Genomic DNA, 18,374 nt, shown 5'->3' on the forward strand with positions numbered 1-18,374 from the left:
CTCCCTCAGCCCCTCAAGAGGTGCTATCCCATGGGATGCCACCTATCTGTCCCCCAGGGCCTGTAGGCCATGGCAGAGTTGGGGTCTTACCTCTGGAACCCAAGTGCCCACGCTGTGCCTGGCATGTAGCAAGCTCTCAATGTCTGGTGACTGGATGGCTGAATTAATGAAAAAATACAGAATAAAACCTATGTGCAGAACAAGAGTCCCGGGGGTAAAACGAGTCCCAATTAACGCAATAAGTGGCATTTTGTTGTCTCTATTTCAGGACACATGAAATAATTAGTGCTTGGTACACAGAGAACTCTGAGTGTGAAGCTGGATGTAATCAGGTGTCAAAACACAGAAACCTAAAGAGAAAAATAAATCATGTGCTTGGTTATGAAGGGGCAACTTCTCTGGGTGTTTTCTCTCTGGAAGAGAGGCATCTTGCTGCAGATTCCAGCTTGTTACAATGGGAACAAAGGCAGCTGAGAAATGTAGCAGTCCCTCTCCAGACGGGTGGCTGAGCAGCCGAGCACCATGTGGCCGGCCTGCCAGCCCCAGGTAGTAACACAGTGTATGTCTGCTGAGTGCCAACCATACCAGGCACTTTACACTCACAAAACTCTCGGAAAGTAACACTCTTATTATGTGCATTCTGTCAATGTGGGTACCGAGGTTAACTAGGCACATAATTTGCTCAAGGGTTCAGACCCAAGTCTATCTAGATCTAAGACATGCACATATATACACACTCTGACAAGGAGAACTGGGCTCCTCCTTCTCAGCCCACGAGTCCATGGCACTGCTCAGTCGTCAGGCAACTGCCCCCTCCTGAGCATCTTCTCGGACTCTCTTGGCCTCTGGTTCTCCTAATCATCAACTCCTGACTCCTTGGACACCAGTGCATCCAACCACACTGTAATTCCAATGCTTACCTCCAACAGGTCACACTCCCAAAGTTTCTGGCTCCTCCCACCACATCCAGACTCACAGATGAGGTGCTGTCAAACACCAGCAATGCAACCCTGCACAGGGGATTTCTGCCCAGGCTCCCCTTCAGTCTTTCCACTCATCTTCCCAAGAAAGCATTAGTTTGTAATCCTTGCCTCAGGCTCTGCTTTCTAGGGAACCCAGGCTGAGACACTGCCTTGGTGTTTGCCTCTACTTTCCTTTGTCCCCAACCCTGCCCTCCATCCTCCTTCCTGCTAGAGGCATCTACTCCCCTATGTGGAGGGACTTCCTGGAATGTGGAGGCTTCCTCCAATCTGTCTTTTGAAGGTTTGCATTGTAATTTACATAAATGAAATTGTACCACAAATTTCATTCCTGTCCTTGACTTTTGCACTTACCCCTGGTTCTCAGACCACTTGCAGTGGTTACCTATGCTCAGCAATGGCATCCACTGCTGCATGGTGCCCACGGCATGGCTGCAGTTCACTTACCCACTCCCCACCACGTTGGTGTGTCTCTCAGAGCAGATCTGGGAGGAGGATCACTGGTCCCATGCTGCACGCAGTCTAAGACTTCTCTCACACCAGCAGAATACAAGGGCTCACTTCCCCACATCTTAGCCAAAGCTTGCCATTATCTGATGTTCTAAGTTCAGTATGATTGGACAGGAAGCAGGACCTCCCTGTGTATCTTATTCCTGGTCAGGTTAGCAGCTTTTCTTCTACTCATCAGCCATCTAAGATTCATTGCTGCTTCCTCAAGTTTTCCCTTTGAGCTCATATTGCCCCAACAGTATTGGCCACCCCGACTGGTCACCCTCAGAGTGAGTTTCCAGAGCTTAGGAAGGAGAAGGAGGGTGCACATCAGGACACAGAGCCCATTGGACCTAACTCCTCCCCAAGTGCCCCCCTGGGGAGTGACCCCAAGTCCTCCAGGGGAAGTTCAGGTTTCATGGGGTCTAAAAAGAATCTTGACTCAACACATTTCAAGTTTTATTTCTTCCACATTCCCCACCTTATTCTCTAGTTCAGGAATAACAGATCAGGTGCATCTGTGTGAAGGCCTCAAGACCAGGATGTTATGGCCACAAATGACCCCATGTGTACCTGACCCCAAACACTGCTGGTCCTCAAAAGATCTCACTGTAGGAGCCCAGAGGTGCTGGGTCACCCTGAGTCAGCCTGGCACCCTGGTGTCAGGCATCCAGTCCTTCACAGGGCCAGAGTCCAGCCAGAGGAGCAAACAAGAAACAAGAAACAGCTCAATGGCTCCTCACTGCCCACAGTATTTCCCAGAGTATGTTCCACAAAACCCATTTCTGTGTTACATTAATACGAATTACAAACTAAAAGTGGCCTGTCAGCCTTGGGTCTGCCAGGAGATTTTCAACCTTTAGTGTTTGGGGGTCCTGTTCCTGGGCTCCCAGGAAAGCTGTCCTTTAACATTTACAAAGGTCAAAATGACTTGGCAAAACCTCAGAGCATGGGGTCTATTTCTGCCTGGAGAACACATTGTATGTCTGCTTCGTTGAATAGATAGATGATAGATAGATAGATAGATAGATAGATAACCAAAAAGGAGCATTCTAAGCACAAGATAAGAAAAAGAAAGAAACCTCCCTGGTTCCCACAAGCTTAAGGTCCAACAGCCTTGATGTACTAAAGATAGAAGATAAAGTCTATAACTTTCTGGAATGTCCTTTGTCTTGATGATTCGTAACTCTTTATGTAAAAAAATGTATATAACACTGCACCAAATGTTCCTTTCTCAAACCACTCTCTTCTTGGTGAGGACTATGTATCCCAGGCAGCTGTCCTAACTTGGGCTCCAGTAAAACCCTCTTCCTTTCTCCTTAAATTTCTATAAAAAGGTTTGCCCGTTTTGCATTGGCACCACCCCCGCCCCCAGAGGGCTGTACTTCTCAGACTACCCAAACCACGGAGCCTCGGGAGCTGCCCACCCAAGTGCACTGTTTGGAGTCAGCATCTCAAGACACAGACCCCACCGCCTGTCACCAGATAACCTTCTTGGTCTCCCATGGCTCCACCCAGGGTGTTCCAGATAACACTTCCCCAAATGCCAGGTTCTCTCCAGGTCCCAGGACCCCAGGAACTTCCACACACCCCACTTGTCCTTCACACTCAACCCAGAGTCCTCTCCCTTTGGAATCCTCTCGGACTTCCCTAGGCAGGGTCAGTGCCTTCTGACTCCTCACCTCGGCAACCCTGCAAACAGATAGGCTTTCTTCCTGTGGTGTACACTCCTGAGACATGAATTAGACACAGTGCAATCGATTGATTAAGAGACGCAGTGTATATTGCACATAGGGCCCAGTGAAATGCGGAGGCGGCGTGGTCCCAAGTGTCACCCGTGGGGGTGACGTGGGTAGTACTGGTTCCGTGTGCTTGGGGGCTCAGGCCTCTTCCAAACCTTTGCTTTGTGGTTGCTGCTGTTTAACTGTGCTGAAACTCTACAATTTTAGCTTGCAGCATCAAAATACACTTACAGCTATGAAGACAAGAGTAGTAAAGGTCGTACAGGGGGATAATGAACTTTATTCCTGCAAGCAAACTCTACAGCCCCAAAGGATGGCCTTGCAAGGGTCCTATTGTGAAAGGCCTTACAGAGTGCCTACCCCATGTAGCTCAGGAGTGATTGCACACACAACATGCCTCCCCCCCCCACACACACAGGCATACATTGCACACAGCATATTATGAAGGAGCTGCATAAACCCCAGCCAGAGGCCCAGACCCTCCTGCTATCCCACCCAGCCCCCAGCCAAGGCCAGCTCAGGTGCTGCCTGAACCCCCAGGACACACATCTCTTCCCCCAGGCCATAGCCCCTCTGGGCACTCCTGAGCCCTGCATTCAGGGTCCGAAGCCCCACTCAAAGCATGGAGGCCTCTGGGAAGTAGCCATGCACGTGGGATGGTGAGTATAAAGATATAGACAGATGGGGTTCCTCGGGCTGGGATCTCAGCCAGCTCAGGGGAATGCCCTCTGCTCCCCAGCCACTCTCTAAGGTTCTCAGGAACTAGGAGCCAAAAGTTGCCCCCTCTCCAGTGGACAAAGCACAGTGAGCGCAGCCCTCCTGTGAGCAAGCTGCTGGACAGAATTATCTGGACTCCAGATGAGGCTATAAGGACATATGGGTGACCATCCCCTTGTTCCAGCACAGGCACAGAGACTGGGGTGCAGGGAGGTACGGGGTCTCTCGCAGGCCACCCCACACAGTGGGTGCAGAGCCACCCCATGTCCAGCCGACTGGCTTTCCACCCACCAACTGCCTCCCAGCACCCAACCACAGCCTTATCCCCAAGGCTGAATGAAGCCAGGCTCCTCAACACAAAACAAGCTGGTTCCTTTATTGCATCTCAGGGAGGGGCGGGGAGGGCATGGAGTGGGGGCAAAAAAGCCTCACCACTTCCTGATGCATTATTTATCAGGAGCGCATTAACCGCGGGTGACATCACAGGCATTAGAAGGTAATTTGTGGAAAGTATTGTTAAAGCAATTGATTTGCAAATTCCTTGACAGGGAAAACGGAGCACTGAGCAGGCGGAGAAGTGACGTGGAGACTTTTTTCTAATGTATTTGGAATAATTGATTGAAAGCTAAGCTGTGTAGCCAGTGAGAAAATGAGATTATTCTGTCTGTTATGCAAAGAAATTGTATATTGTGCAAAACAGCAGATGAGGAGCTGTCAGGGCAGCTGAAAGGCACTTGCTCCTTCTGTGGAAGGTAGGGAGGGAATGTCTTTCCAAATTCAGAACAAGTCCTCATCACTCCCTTACCCCTGAAAGTGGCCACCACCTCTCTTCCTGGCTCCTCCACTGCCCACCAACCCCTCCAACTCTAGGCCCTGGGCCTCAGGCCAGACCCTCCAGGGCCAGGAAGAACATGGTGCAGTGAGCAGGGGCTAGAGAGATTGGCCCCTGCCCCGCTCCCTCTCAGTCTTCACCATCCCTCACCTGTATACTTCAGTCCCCCAGTAATCCCAGCTGCTCCTTCCTAGCCCACGAAGCTGCCACTCTTCAGAACTCTCCTGTGACCCGCTCACGGCCTCAGAATGACCAAAACCCCCTCCTGAGGCCACAGAGCTGGTGTGGCTTCCTCCCCACCACACCCCTGCCACACTTCCTCAACTCCAACATTATCAAACTGCCCCTTGCCTCCTGCACTTGTACAATGGCTCCGACCTTTCTGCCAGAACACTGCCAGCAGCTTGTTCACCCAGCAGAAGAGTCACTGTCTCCAGGCATAGTTCAAATATACCTCCTCCAGGAAGCCTTCACTGACTGCCCCAGGCAGACAATCCTGGGTGCTCCTCTCTCCCTGGGAGCACCAGTGTGTTCACTGGTGGGGGGTCTCCGCCTCTTCAGGTGGTTGGTGAGTGCTTACCTGAGTGAATTAATGCATGCAGGAATGATTGTGCGAATGAATGAACGCATCACTGCCCTAATCGCCTTGCTGGGTCCCTTTTTCCCCAACTCTGAAGAAGCCCTGGGCAATGTAGCACAGGCACCCAGAGGGGCTGCTGGCTTTGCTAGCTGTTCCCACTGCCCTAGGCCAGAGGATCAAGCCAAAGGCTTCCCAGCAGGATGGCCCAACAGTGGTCCAAGAGAAAGCAACCATATGTGTACACCTGGCCAGCCCCCAGAGCCTGGAGTCAAGAAACAGACAAGGGCCCCAGGACATTTGAACAATTGCCTAGCCCTGCCACCTGCGTGTCTGTAACCAGGCTTCTGGTCTGTCAGAGTCATATTGGCTCCCATCTCTAAGACTGTTGAGAGTTGAAACTATAGTGTCTAGCCCCCATTATGTACTAGAGGTACACATGACCACGTCGCTCCAGTGGCTCTATTTATATCATGCTGAAAATTCCCACCAAACTGATTTAGGATTTTTATGCCCATTTTGAGTACTAGGAAACTGAGGTTCCTTGGAGTTAAATTGAGATTACAGCTGAGCCTTGAACAACACCAGGGATTAGGGTCACTGTCCCCACAGTCAAAATTCCCCATATAACTCTGACTTGCCAAAACTTAACTACTAATAGCCTACTATTGACTAGAAGCTTTACTGGTAACAGCCGACTAACACATACTTTGTATGTTACATGTATTTTTTCCCTATATTCTCACAATAAAGTAAGCCAGAAAAATGAAAACGTTATTAAGAAAATCACAAGGAAGAGAAAATACATCTACATGACTGCACTGCAACTTTTTGAAAAAAAAATCTACAAAGAAGTGTTGTTCAAGGGTTAACTGCATTCTCTAAAAGTGGCAGGAACCAGGCCATACTGGCCATGCCAGTACCAAGTACTACTGACTGTCCCCTAGAAAGCACCTTCCTGTTGACCCCACTCTTCACACAACAAGCTGGGCTCTAGGAGAGGAAGGTTAAGAGACCTCACCAGGTAACTCATACTGTCAGCGACCAGCCATCAGGGTTTATGTAGGACACAAGACTTTCTGGCACCAGAGATGGGAAAGCCCCAGGCAAACCAGGGCAAGCTGATGACCCTACTTCCAACCACCTTTAAAAAGCTGGAAAATGCATACCGATTCATTCAAGTATTTTGATAACAGAGAGCATAACATTAGGTCCATTCCTTTTAAATGATCAATGTTTCCTAAGACTTTAGTCTTAGACTAGAGAAACGGATAAGAAACTCTCTGACCATCTCCTCATCTGACTTCCAATGGTCAGCCCACCCCTACAGGCCCATTTCAACACCACTGAGCCCCTACCGTGGCCCCTCCCCAGGCCTGGTGCTGTGCATGGAGAATTCAAGTGTGACCAAGACATAGCCCTTCACCCCACAGGGAGGCCAGAGGCAAAGGATGAGTAGCAACATAGTAAGGGCAGGACAGAGAGAAGCCTGGAGGACTGGGGGACATGTCGGAGGGAGGGGAGGAAAGAAAGGGCTTCCTAGAATAAGAGACACCTGTTTAACATGAGCCACAGGTAGGTATTAGCAAGGTGACAAGTTGGGGAGTGCATCCTAGACAATTGGAACAGTGTGGTCAAGGCCCAGAGGTGTGGCCAAGCCAAGCTCACTCTAAGAATCACAAGTAGGACTGCAGACCAGAGCAACATGGAGGAGAGGGAGGAAGCAAAGACAGATAAATAGACCATACACATTTTTTTTTCTCTAAAATTGGCATTTTTTTTAACTTGGCAGTGTTTACAACATGGAATTTCTCCAAATGAATAGATAGACATCTAACTCACTATTTTTAATAGTTGCATAATATCTTATGATGTGAGTGTATTCTGATTATTCAACCATTCCACTTTTGACAGCTTGCAGGTTATTTCTGGTTTATACTTTGTGATCTATAAGAAATTCCTCAGTAAACATTTTTGTATTATGGTAGAGTCCCAGATATGGGATTTCAACAGGAAGTTAACTTCCAAAAATGCAATAAGAAGTCACATTCCCACTAACAATATGCAGAAGTGCCCTTCCAGTGCATCTTTGCAAACACTGTGTGATATGTTTTGTTTTGTTTTGTTTTGTTTTCATTATTGCCACTCTGATGAATGAAAAATAACTAGCCATTGTTACTTTCATTTTTATTTACCTATTAGTGAAGTTGAACCTCTTCTCACTTGTTTAATTTTTTTTTTTAAGATTTCCTCTGATTTTTTACAAGATTTCCTGTGATTGCCCAATTCAAATACTATTTGCATATTTGGACACATTTGGATTGTTTGTTTTTACAGGGGCTCTTTGTATGTTATAAATAATTATTTTTTCAATTGCTGTAAGTGTTATCTGGCCCCCCAACTGTACAAAATGTTATCAACCCTGACCCTGACAAATCTACCTGCTTTAACTGGACTCTAGACCCCCCAGCAATCTCAGCTCTGGTGGCACGTTGGAATCACCCAGAGAGCTTTGAATCGTGGCACCTGGACTTCGGCTCCAGAGGCAGATTCCAGAGGTTTCTGGTGAGCTCCAGAAATCAAAATATCTGGGTAAAATTTACATGACATAAAATTCATCAAATAAACCATTTTAAAGTGTACAACTCAGAGGGCCAACTGAGTGACTCAGTCAGTAGAGTGTCTGGCTCTTGATTTCGCCATGAGAGGTCATGATTCTAGGGTCATGGGATTTAGCCTCGCATCCGGCTCTGCACTGAGTGTGGAGCCTGCTTAAGAGTCTGTCTCTCCCTCTCCCTCTGTCCCTCTTCCCCACTCATTCTTTCTCTCTCTCCAAAATTAAATAAATAAATAAATAACTAGATAAATAGTACAATTCAATGACATTTAGTTACCTGTAGAATGTTGTTTCATCACCACCTCTCATTCCAGAACATTTTCCTCACCCTATAGGAAATGCCAGCCTCATGCAGTCATTCTTTGAGCCTTAGCCTTTGGCCACCACTCATGTACTTCCTGTGTTCACGGATTTGTCTGTCCTGGACATTTCATATAAATGGACGAAAAGTAGCCTTTTGTGTGTGGCTCCTTTCACTCAGCATAGTTTTTTTCGAAGTGCATGCATACTATGACATGTATACATACTTCATTCTTTTTCGTGGCTGAATAATATTCCATTGTATGGTAAATCACATTTAGTTTATTCATTCACCTGTTGATTCACCTTGGGTTGTTTCCACCTTTTGGCTATTGTGAATAGTGCTGCTGTATCACTTGTATGTCCTCTTTGGGAAAATGTCTATTTCAAGCCTTTGCTTATTTTTTAATTAGATTATTTATTTGGTTTTGGTTTTGGTTTCTCTTCGCTATTGAGTTGAGTTCCTTATGTACTTTACATATTAACCCCTTATCCAAAATGTGGTTTGCAAATATTTTCTCCCATTCCATCAGCTGTCTTTTCATTTTGTCAATGGATTCCTTTACCGTGAAGCTTTCTAGTCTCATGTAGTCCCACTTGTTTATTTTTGCTTCTCTTGTCTATACTTTTGATGTCTTGCTTTAAAAAAAAATCATTGTTAAGACCAATGTCAATGAGATTTTTCTCTGTTTTCTTGTAGGAGTTTTATGGTTTCAAGTCTTACACTTAAGCCTTTAATCCATTTCAAGTTTGTTTTTGTTAGTGGTGTAAGATATGGTCCAGTTTCATTCTTTTGCATGTGCATATCTGGTTTTCCCAGCACCATTTATTGAAGAGACTGCCCTCTCTCCATTCCCATCAAAGACTAGTTGACCATATATGCATGAGTGTATTTCTGAATTACCAAGAAGCCCTTTATAGTCTGGACTTGATTCAAGTGTTCGTGGGGATCCACTGAAGAATTTTAAGGCAGTCAGTGTTAAGGCTCCCAAATCATTAGGTTTGAGGACTACATGTCCAACTGCCTCAGATGACCAATGATGAGACCAAAGCCCAGAGAGGGCAGGAAATCACCCAAAATCACACAGCAGAAGGACTCAGGGAAAAGGCAAACCTCAGACCCAGACCTCCTACCCCCTAGCCCACACTGCTTAGTGAAAAGAACCACCCTACCCTACTTCACATGCCACTCCAACTTCTGACAGATGATCATAATTGTTTAACAAACTTATCTTAAGGTCTTCTACAAATTTGGATAATCTTCATTTGTTTTTCTTTAAAATCCTCTGACATTCCATGGAGAAGAGCTGAATATTCAAATCACCCAGGTAGTTCAAACAGAAGCTGATCTTTCATTTATTTACTTTAATCCTGAATTCTGTTCTATTTTATTTAGCTTCTCCTGGATTTGAGACATGGGTGAAGGATAGAAGCTTTAACTGTCTCAACCATGATAAACATCTCTCTAGATCTCTGTCATTTGGGGTTTTGGGGGATCCCACAGGTCACTTTTAGGAAGCCAAATGACCTCACATAAGCCCTTCCCAACTATGAGCCTCCAAGTCTCTGTTACAGAAACACTGCCCACACACACACCTAGTCAGAGCCCCAGGCATCCTCTCAGCCTCTCTGGCTCTACCCAGCTCAGTTTGTGGCTCCTGGGTAACAGAGCTGGGCTGGGCTTGGGTCATAAAAGGAAATAAATCTCCCTAGTCATGGGCACATGGATGGGCAAACAGGGAGATGTGTGGTGTATGTCCAAGGGCAGGCAGCATAGGGGAGAAAGTATCTCAACTTTGGGCTGCCAAAAACAGGAAACCCTGTGGGAGTCGAGGGTGTTGGGCCAGGTGTGGAAGAGAGGTCCACAACAGAGAAGCCCTCTCCTCCCTGCAGCAAATATTCTGGGGGAGGATACAAGCTGTTCCTACCTCAGGATGCCCTGTGCCAGGCAATAAGAGGAGACGGGGGTACCCCAGTCTTTGGCCAGCAGAGTAGCCTCCTGAGTGAGTTCTCACACCCAACCTTAAACCAAACATGAGAATACTCTGGGAGAATACGCTGGAAGAGAGAGAGAAGAAGCCTGCCCAGCTAGGGAACTTGAGGAAAAACATGGCAGTGATTTCCCAGGATTTTCTTTTTGCCACATATATCTGAGACTGGGTGCTGGAGGAAGTGGCCACCCACAGTACCAATGGGCACAGACAAACAAGGCCCTAAGGAAAGCCTGCTTTCTCTAGCCAAAGGACCAGGAAAGGGCAACCTACCAAAACAGAAAACTTTGAAATTGTAATTGCCCTACTCCGACCAAAGAGAAAAAACTGTGGCTCCACTCCCAACAGCAAAGGCTGACTCAAGACTTCCATGCTCACCTGCAGTAATGAGTCACCCACCTTACTCCCACAGGGTCCTCAGAGTCCATGTAGGGATCCTGGATTTCTACCCCCACCCAGGTATTGAGTGGTATTGAGGTATCTCTCCCTTCTATTCTGGAGTGTGTCAGAAGGGGCCTAGCAGGAAGCTGGCAGTGAGGAACTCACCCCTCATCCCTGTCAGAGGAAATCACATAAGAAGGTGTCCCTCCCCTGTCAGCAATTATGAGGCCCTCCTCCCCACACAGAGTGGGGACCACATGGAGAACCTGGATTCCACCCCCACCCAACAGCAACAAAGCAATATCTTCCCTCCACACCAGCACAGAGTCAAATGAGTCCTGCTGAGACAAAAGTTTGAAATAAGATCCAGAGTCTCTTAAAATACCCACAATACCCAGAGTTCACATGAAAATCACTCATTATATCAAGAACCAAGGAAATGTCAACTTGAATGAGAAAAGACAATCAACAGATGTCAACCCTGACATGACAAAGATGTTGGAATTGTCTGACAAGGATTTTAAAGTAGCCACAATAACAATGCTGCAAGGATGCTACAGAAATGCAGTTTTGAACACATTTGAAATAAATGAAAAGCAGAAAATCTCAACAAAGAAATAGAATATACAAAAAAAGAACCAAATGGGAATTTTAGAACTGAAAACCACAATCACTGGAAAAAAAAAAATCTCAATGGGTGGGCTTGAAAGTAGAGTAGCAACAGCAGAGAAAGTGTTGGTGAACTTGAAGATAGAATAGAAATTGTCCAATCTTAACAGGGAGAAAGGACAGTGAAAAAAATGATCACTCAGGGATCTATGGGACTACAACACAAGATCTAACATTTGTGTCATCTGAGCCCCAGAAGGAGAAGAGAAACGGGGCGGGGGGAGGGGGAATTAAACAGTATTAAAATAAATAATGGCTCAAGTTTCCACAAATTTGGCAAAATGCATAAACTTCCAGATTCAAGAAGCTAAACAAACAGGAAAAACCCAAAGGAACCATGTCAATCATATCATAGTCAAACTTCTGAAAACTAACAACAAATAAAAAATCTTGAAAGCATCAAGACTGAAACGACACCCTACCCTGAGGAATAACTGCTCTGAATGAGAGCAGATTTCTCCCCAGAGACCATGGAAGCCAGAAAGAGGTGACACGACCTGGTTCACGGGATAAGAGAAAAGAACTGTCAACCAGAATTCTATACCCAGCAAATACTTGAGGGGAAAGCAAAACATTCTTAAGTGATGGAAACGCAAGAGAATTTGAGCCAGAGACTCATCCAAAAGAAAAAGGCGAAAGAAAGTTCTGGAAACAGAAAAAAAATGATGAAAGAATCTTGGACAATCAGAAAAGTAAAAAACAAGAGGAAAAAGTAAAAATGTAGGTAAATACAATAAACTTTCCTTCTCTTGAGTTTCCTAAATTATGTTTGATGGCTAAAGCAAGACTTACATTATGGTCTGAGGTGGTTCTCAATGTATGTATGAAGCAGAAGTATATAAGAATTATATTATAAATGGACAAGGATAAAGGAATTTAAAGAAGAAGGTGTTCTACATTTCATTTAAACTAGTAAAATGTTGATACCAGTGACAGTAATTTATAGCACTAAACGCTTACATTAGAAAAAAAAGAAAGACTCAATCAGTAAACTAAGCTCTCACCTTTAGAAACTATACAAAATAAAATAGAGCAAATAAACCCAAAGTAACCAGAAGGAAGGAAATACTAAAGGTAAGAGCAGAAGTCAATGAAATTGAAAACAGAAAATAGAGAAAATCAATGAAGCAAAAGCCAGTTGTTTTGAAAAGATCACTAAAATTGACAAACCTCTATCAACTGACAAAAAGAGAGAGAAAGAGAGAAAAGAGAAAAATTATCAATATCAGGAATGTGACAGGGCTCTCACCACAGGTCTCAAACCTGCAGCCAGCACAAGGATAAGAGAATACGATGAACAATCTCTCACATGTAAATATACAATTTAGCTGAGACAGACCACTTCCTCAAAGTGCACAAATTACCACAACTCACTTAATATGAAATAGATCATTTTAATAACTCTGTAACTCTTAAAGAAATTGAATTTGTAAATCAAAAACTTCCAAAAATGAAATCTCTAGGCCCAGATGGTTTCACTGGAAAATTCTACCAAACATCTTAAAAATAATTAACACCAATTTTATACTACCTTTCCCGGAAAATAAAAGAGGGAATACTTCCCAACTAATTTGATGTTGCCAGTATTACCTTGATAACAAAATAAGACAAAAAGAGCACAAAGAAAGAAAACAATAGTCCAATATCCCTCATGAACATAGATGCAAAAATCTTTACCACTGCATTAACTAATACAATCCATAAACAAATCCAATAAAAAGAATCATACATCATTATCACATGGATTTATTGAACCAGGTATGCCAGCCTGATTCAATATTTGAAAATCAATCAATGTAACTGATATATTAATAAACCAAAGAAGAGGAACTTGGGTGGCGCAGTCAGTTGAGCATCTGATTCTTAATCTCGGCTCAGGTCATGATATCACAGTTTGTGAGTTCAAGCCGTGCATCAGGCTCTGCGCTGATGGTATGGAGCCTGCTTGGGATTCTGTCTCTCCTTCTCTCTGCCCCTCCCCCGTGTGTTCTCTCTCTCTCTCTCTCTCTCAAAATAAATAAATAAATAAATAAACTTTAAAAAAATTCTAAAAAGAAAAACTAAAGAAAAATCATATGACCATTTATTAGTTGATGCAAAAAAGCACTTGTCAAAATCCAGTACCCATTAATGATAAAATCTCTCAAACAACCAGGAATAAAAGGAAACATTTTCAACTTGATAAAGATCATCTACAAAAACCCTATTGCTAACATTAGACTTAATAGTGAAAGAGTAAATGTTTTCCTACTGAGATTGGAACAAAGCAAGGATGGTCATTCACCATGGCTATTCAACATGATACTGGAAATTCTAGCCAGTGCAACAAGGCAACAACATGAAAGGGAAGGGAAGGGAAGGGAAGGGAAGGGAAGGGAAGGGGAGGGGAGGTTGTAGAATATAAGCTGAACACACACAAATCAATTGTATTCCTATATACTAGTAATTAACACATGGACCAAAACTAAAAATACAGTACTGTTTATAGCTGTGCAAAAAAAAAAAAAAAAAAAAATGAAGTACGTATAAATCTAATAAAATTTAAGTTAGAGCTGAAACCTACAAAGTGCTGATAAAAGAAATCACAGTCTAAAATGAAGAGACATATAATGTTCATAGATTGAAAGACTCACTTTAGCAAAGATATCAATTCTCCCCAAATTGATCTATAGGCTTACTGCAACTTCTACCAAAATCCCAGCAAGAATTTTTGAAGACATATAGTCAAGATTATTCTAAAATTTATATGGAAGAGTCAAAGGAAGTAGGACTAAATAACTAATAGCTAAAACAATTTTGAAAAGAAGAATAATGTGAGAGGAATCACTCTACTCATTGTTAGGACTTACATAGCTGCAGGTGTCACCCTGCAGGGTGTGAGCAGAGGGGCAGACGTACATCAGTGGAACAGAACAGGGAAATCAGAGACTGGCACGCAGAAGTAATGGAGGAAGAGTCTTCAACAGGTGAAGCCGGAGCTGTTCTTTATCTATGGGCAAAAAAATTGTCAACCTAAATTTCCTAACTTATATTAAACTTAAAATGGATTTAAAAGCAAACATAAGACTATAAAACCCTTCAAAAGAGACATAGGAGAAAGTCTTCAGGACCTAGGACTTGCTGACCAGTTAGACTTAACACCAAAAGCACACCCGCTAAAGAAAAAAAATTGATAAACTGTACTTGATCAAAATTTAAAACTTTTGCTCTGTGAATGACCCTCATGAAAAAAGCCAGACTGGGGGCAAATATTTGCAAACGACACACGTGACAAACGACTTGCTTTTAGAATGTATGGTGAACACTGTTTATCTTTTCTCAGTGATGGTAAGGTGGGGATTGGGAGGGATCTGGACAAAACTCAAGTAAATAAGTAGATAAAAATCTGAAAGAGTGGTGATGGGTATGAAGGAATAAATCAGGGTAAAAGAACAGTAAATGTAATTTATTAAAAATAACAAACAATCCAACTAGAAAATGGGCAAAAAAAAAAAAAGCATGAAGAGCCATTTCACAGAAGAGGATATACAGGCACCAAATAAGCACATGAAAAGGTGTTTAATCCGCCAACCACTGGGGAAGCCTTGCATACACAATTAAGACCAGGACTCCTCGCCACCACCTGCTCCGTACCCCTGGCCATGAGGTTCTGCTCACCGTCTGGAATTAGAAATGAAGAGAACAAGGATCCCCTCGGTGAGCACCATCACGCTGGGCAGAAGGAAAAGCCAGGGGAATAGGAAAACCACTGCAAGCCCCAGCCTTAGGACTGCCCATGCCCTTCCATGCTTGCACTAGGCGGGACAGGGTTGAGACCACCAGCAAGTCTCCAGAGCACTCCCCATCCTTTTTCCATGACTGTCGAGCAGATTAATAACCTGGCCCTGGAAAAACACCAGTGAGTGGCAGGTGCTCGTTAAGATGTGCTCGTTAAGAATGCTTGGCAAAAGATGCTGTGCTTCCTACCTACCATTTGTTGACAGAGAAATGGGCCAGAACTTGACCAGATGTGTGAACTCCTGAGGAGTCAGCAGCTGCGCTACAGGACATAGGGCAACGGCTGATCACATGGGGAGGGGCTCAGACAGTAAGGCCCAGAGCTGCCCTCTCCACTCTGGGGGCGGGAGTGGGGGGATAACCTGGTGGGAGGAGCAGGAACACCTGTGCAAGGGACATCTGAGTCCAGATCCTGGCAGAGATGCTTTGTTGCTATGTGACCTGGTGATCCGGTGAAACAGCAATGATGAGAATGCCCATTGCACGACACACAGTGTTCAGCTGCGCCCGGAAACAAGCTGGCGGCAGTCACTTACGGGCAGTAATAACTTCCTGGAACTGGACTTCTGCATTCTTTTATTCAGCAGCATTTGTCAGGCTCTGAGGCACCCACTCTGTCTGGTATTTTAATCCCATGGCTTTAGAGATGAGAATACTGAGGCCAGAGAGAACTTAGGTCTCCTGCTCAAATCCCAGGGCTGGGGAAAGACCCTCAGCCTCTCAAGGCCTGTCAGGTGTGTTGTCCCTGGGGGGGAAAAAAAGCAAGAAAGTATGGACACTCAGGACCCACCCACTCACACGTTCCCCAAAATGCCCCCAGCACCTTCAGCTTTGCAGGAACTCTTAACAACTCCAACCTTCAAAGGAGCCCAATTTTAGAATATTCAAAAGATGAAAATAGACACTTTCTAACCAAAACTTTTAATGAAATAATAATTGACAGTATAAAAAGTCCTACTCTAATGCATTTAAGCTTTGAGCCAACATCTTAAATTCTTACTACTGTGCCCACCTCTCCAAAATTTGCGTGAGCCAAGACTGTGGTCCCAACAAGGATTTCTGTCTTGCCCCTCAGCTGCAGCCCCAGCATGGGGACTCCCGGGAGGGATCAGACCAACAAGGGGCCTCAGTGCTTGTTACCCTCAGAGAAACCCTCACTCTGTGTGCAGCCAGACCCAGCACAGCTTCTTCTGGAAACTGGTGCCCAAGGAGCAAAGGAAGGAGATGATTGTTTACCCTCTCAACTGGATTGAGAGGTATCCAGTGCCACTTGGGTACACCTGCAATTGAAATTAAGCAACTTAAAAGTCCCTCCCACAGAAAAGGACAGAAACTCTCAAGCTGAAGAGTACCAGTCTCCAGAGAAAAGCCTGACACGGACTGGAGATCATTTGTCATCTTGTTCCTTTGTTGAAAGTGTTCTTGTTTGAAACCTCAAATTAAATCAGGTTCCTTTAGACTCATTCACATTTGTTAATACTATAAATGGGTCCCCCAAAACTCTTTCTTGTGCGTTATCTTCTTTGACTCCATAACAACCCTGCAAGGCAGGAGTTATGAAACCTCCCTGACAGAACACCAAGCCTCAGAGAAGCTAAGGGATGTGTCCAAGATCACACAGCAAAGGACCAATGTCTCCTGCCCCTGCCTGGTGCTGGTCCCATTGAAACGGACCTGCCTCCACACAGCTGCTTAACATCTTGTCCTCGGCACCAGCCGACTTCTTTCTGAGTTGGCCACTGGCTGGCCAGCACTTCAACTCCCTTCTACCAGGTAATAGAGCCCTGACTGTCACAGAGAGAACAAAAGTCAAAGCTAAACTGAACTACACACTGGGTTTCAATTTCCCCAATTCTTCCAGGTTGCAAAGGGCCAATGAGAAGCTTATTTACTTGATCCAGTCTTCCCTTCTAGTTAGCTTCATTACCATGCTGATGACCTACCTTTCTCCTGAAGCAGGTTTCTGGTTAGCTAACAGGTCTCTGTGGCTCTATAGCCATCTTTATACCAACAACAGAATACTGCCATAAAAAACACAGTGGACTCTCATCGCTTCACAAACCTAGAAATGGCCAGGCCAATTTTTCTGAGGTTCCTTCCAAATCTAAAAACAAAAAGAGATGACCAGAGGAAGTCACACCGCTGAAGTACAGACAGATGCATGGTCTGCCCAAAATCTTTGCTCTCACTGCTCTGGTTAGGATGTAAGAAGAGAATGGCCTCAGAGGCGAAGGGAGGAGAAAGCCAGAAACGTGTTGCTGCCAAAGCTGGGGGTTCATCCACATGTTTGCAGGAGCCTGAAGGACCATGTCTGTCGCTCCAGTTCCTGGGACAAAGTGGGTACTTAATACACACTGACAGAATGGAACTGGATTCAATCATAAATATGGAAACAAAGCTGTGCCGCAGGGAAGCCTGGAGGTACAGCAGTGAGTGAACACGTAGTGAGAACTGAAGGCCCACACTGAGTGAGTGGGATCCAGGTCGAGCCTGTAATGGGTTGCAGACCCAGAGAAGGGCAAACTCAGGGAGAGCCCGCCCACGGGCACAGAGCAATGACTGGGAAGCTTGTCTCTTCCTCTTGGTCTCTGCATACAGATTTCAAATCCTCCCCTGAAAATCTGAAACACAATCCTGAGACTCGTGTATTTCAGCTTTTAAAAATTACCTTAACCTCATGATCCACAAATCACCAACCTAAGAAAATAACATAAAAATGAATTTCCAGGCCAGCGATGTCTCTGGGTCACTGGCAAAAGTGAAGACTGAATCTGGAGGGATGTGACCTCAGCTTAAGTCCATGAGAGCTTCAAAGATGTAGTCACTGCAAAGATCAGCTCACAACAAAAAATACTAACACATTAAATAAAGATCACCTACCATGGGTGAGAATCAGCAAACACCACAAACTAGAGTTTTAACCCAAGAGGCACAAACCTTAAAATAATCTGATAGGGACTACAAATAAATTTATAATTATTCAAGAAGCAAAAGAACACTTGGAAACCAAAGATTATTTTTAAAGGAACAGATCAATTTGGAAAAGAAGATAACCAAAGAATCTCTACAAACAAGCAAAGACATTTAAATTAAAAGCTCATCAAGTGGATTAAATAGTAGACTATAAACGGTTGGAGGAAGAATTTATTTATTGGCTGATTTGTTTATAGATCTGAAGAAATTAAGCAAAGTGCTGCAAAAAGAAAGAAATAGAAACTATGATAGAAAGGTTTCCAAAACAAATTTGAAAATTCAACAACTTATACCAACTCCAGAAAGAGAAAATAGAATGAGAGAAAGGC

The 18,374-nt window shown here is 44.4% G+C and overlaps 1 long non-coding RNA gene across 1 annotated transcript in view; it reads right to left on the reverse strand.

The window, feature by feature from the left end:
* The window catches only part of LOC115521909, a 28,879-nt gene extending 27,373 nt beyond the window's left edge, over positions 1–1,506 (reverse strand). Inside the window, exon 1 of the long non-coding RNA XR_003971204.1 lies at positions 1,428–1,506. This is a non-coding gene — a long non-coding RNA (uncharacterized LOC115521909). The remainder of the gene's footprint in view (positions 1–1,427) is intronic.
* Between the last annotated feature and the right edge of the window lie 16,868 nt (positions 1,507–18,374).

This window comes from Lynx canadensis, chromosome C1, assembly GCF_007474595.2.
Source record: "Lynx canadensis isolate LIC74 chromosome C1, mLynCan4.pri.v2, whole genome shotgun sequence".
NCBI classification, from domain to species: domain Eukaryota; kingdom Metazoa; phylum Chordata; class Mammalia; order Carnivora; family Felidae; genus Lynx; species Lynx canadensis.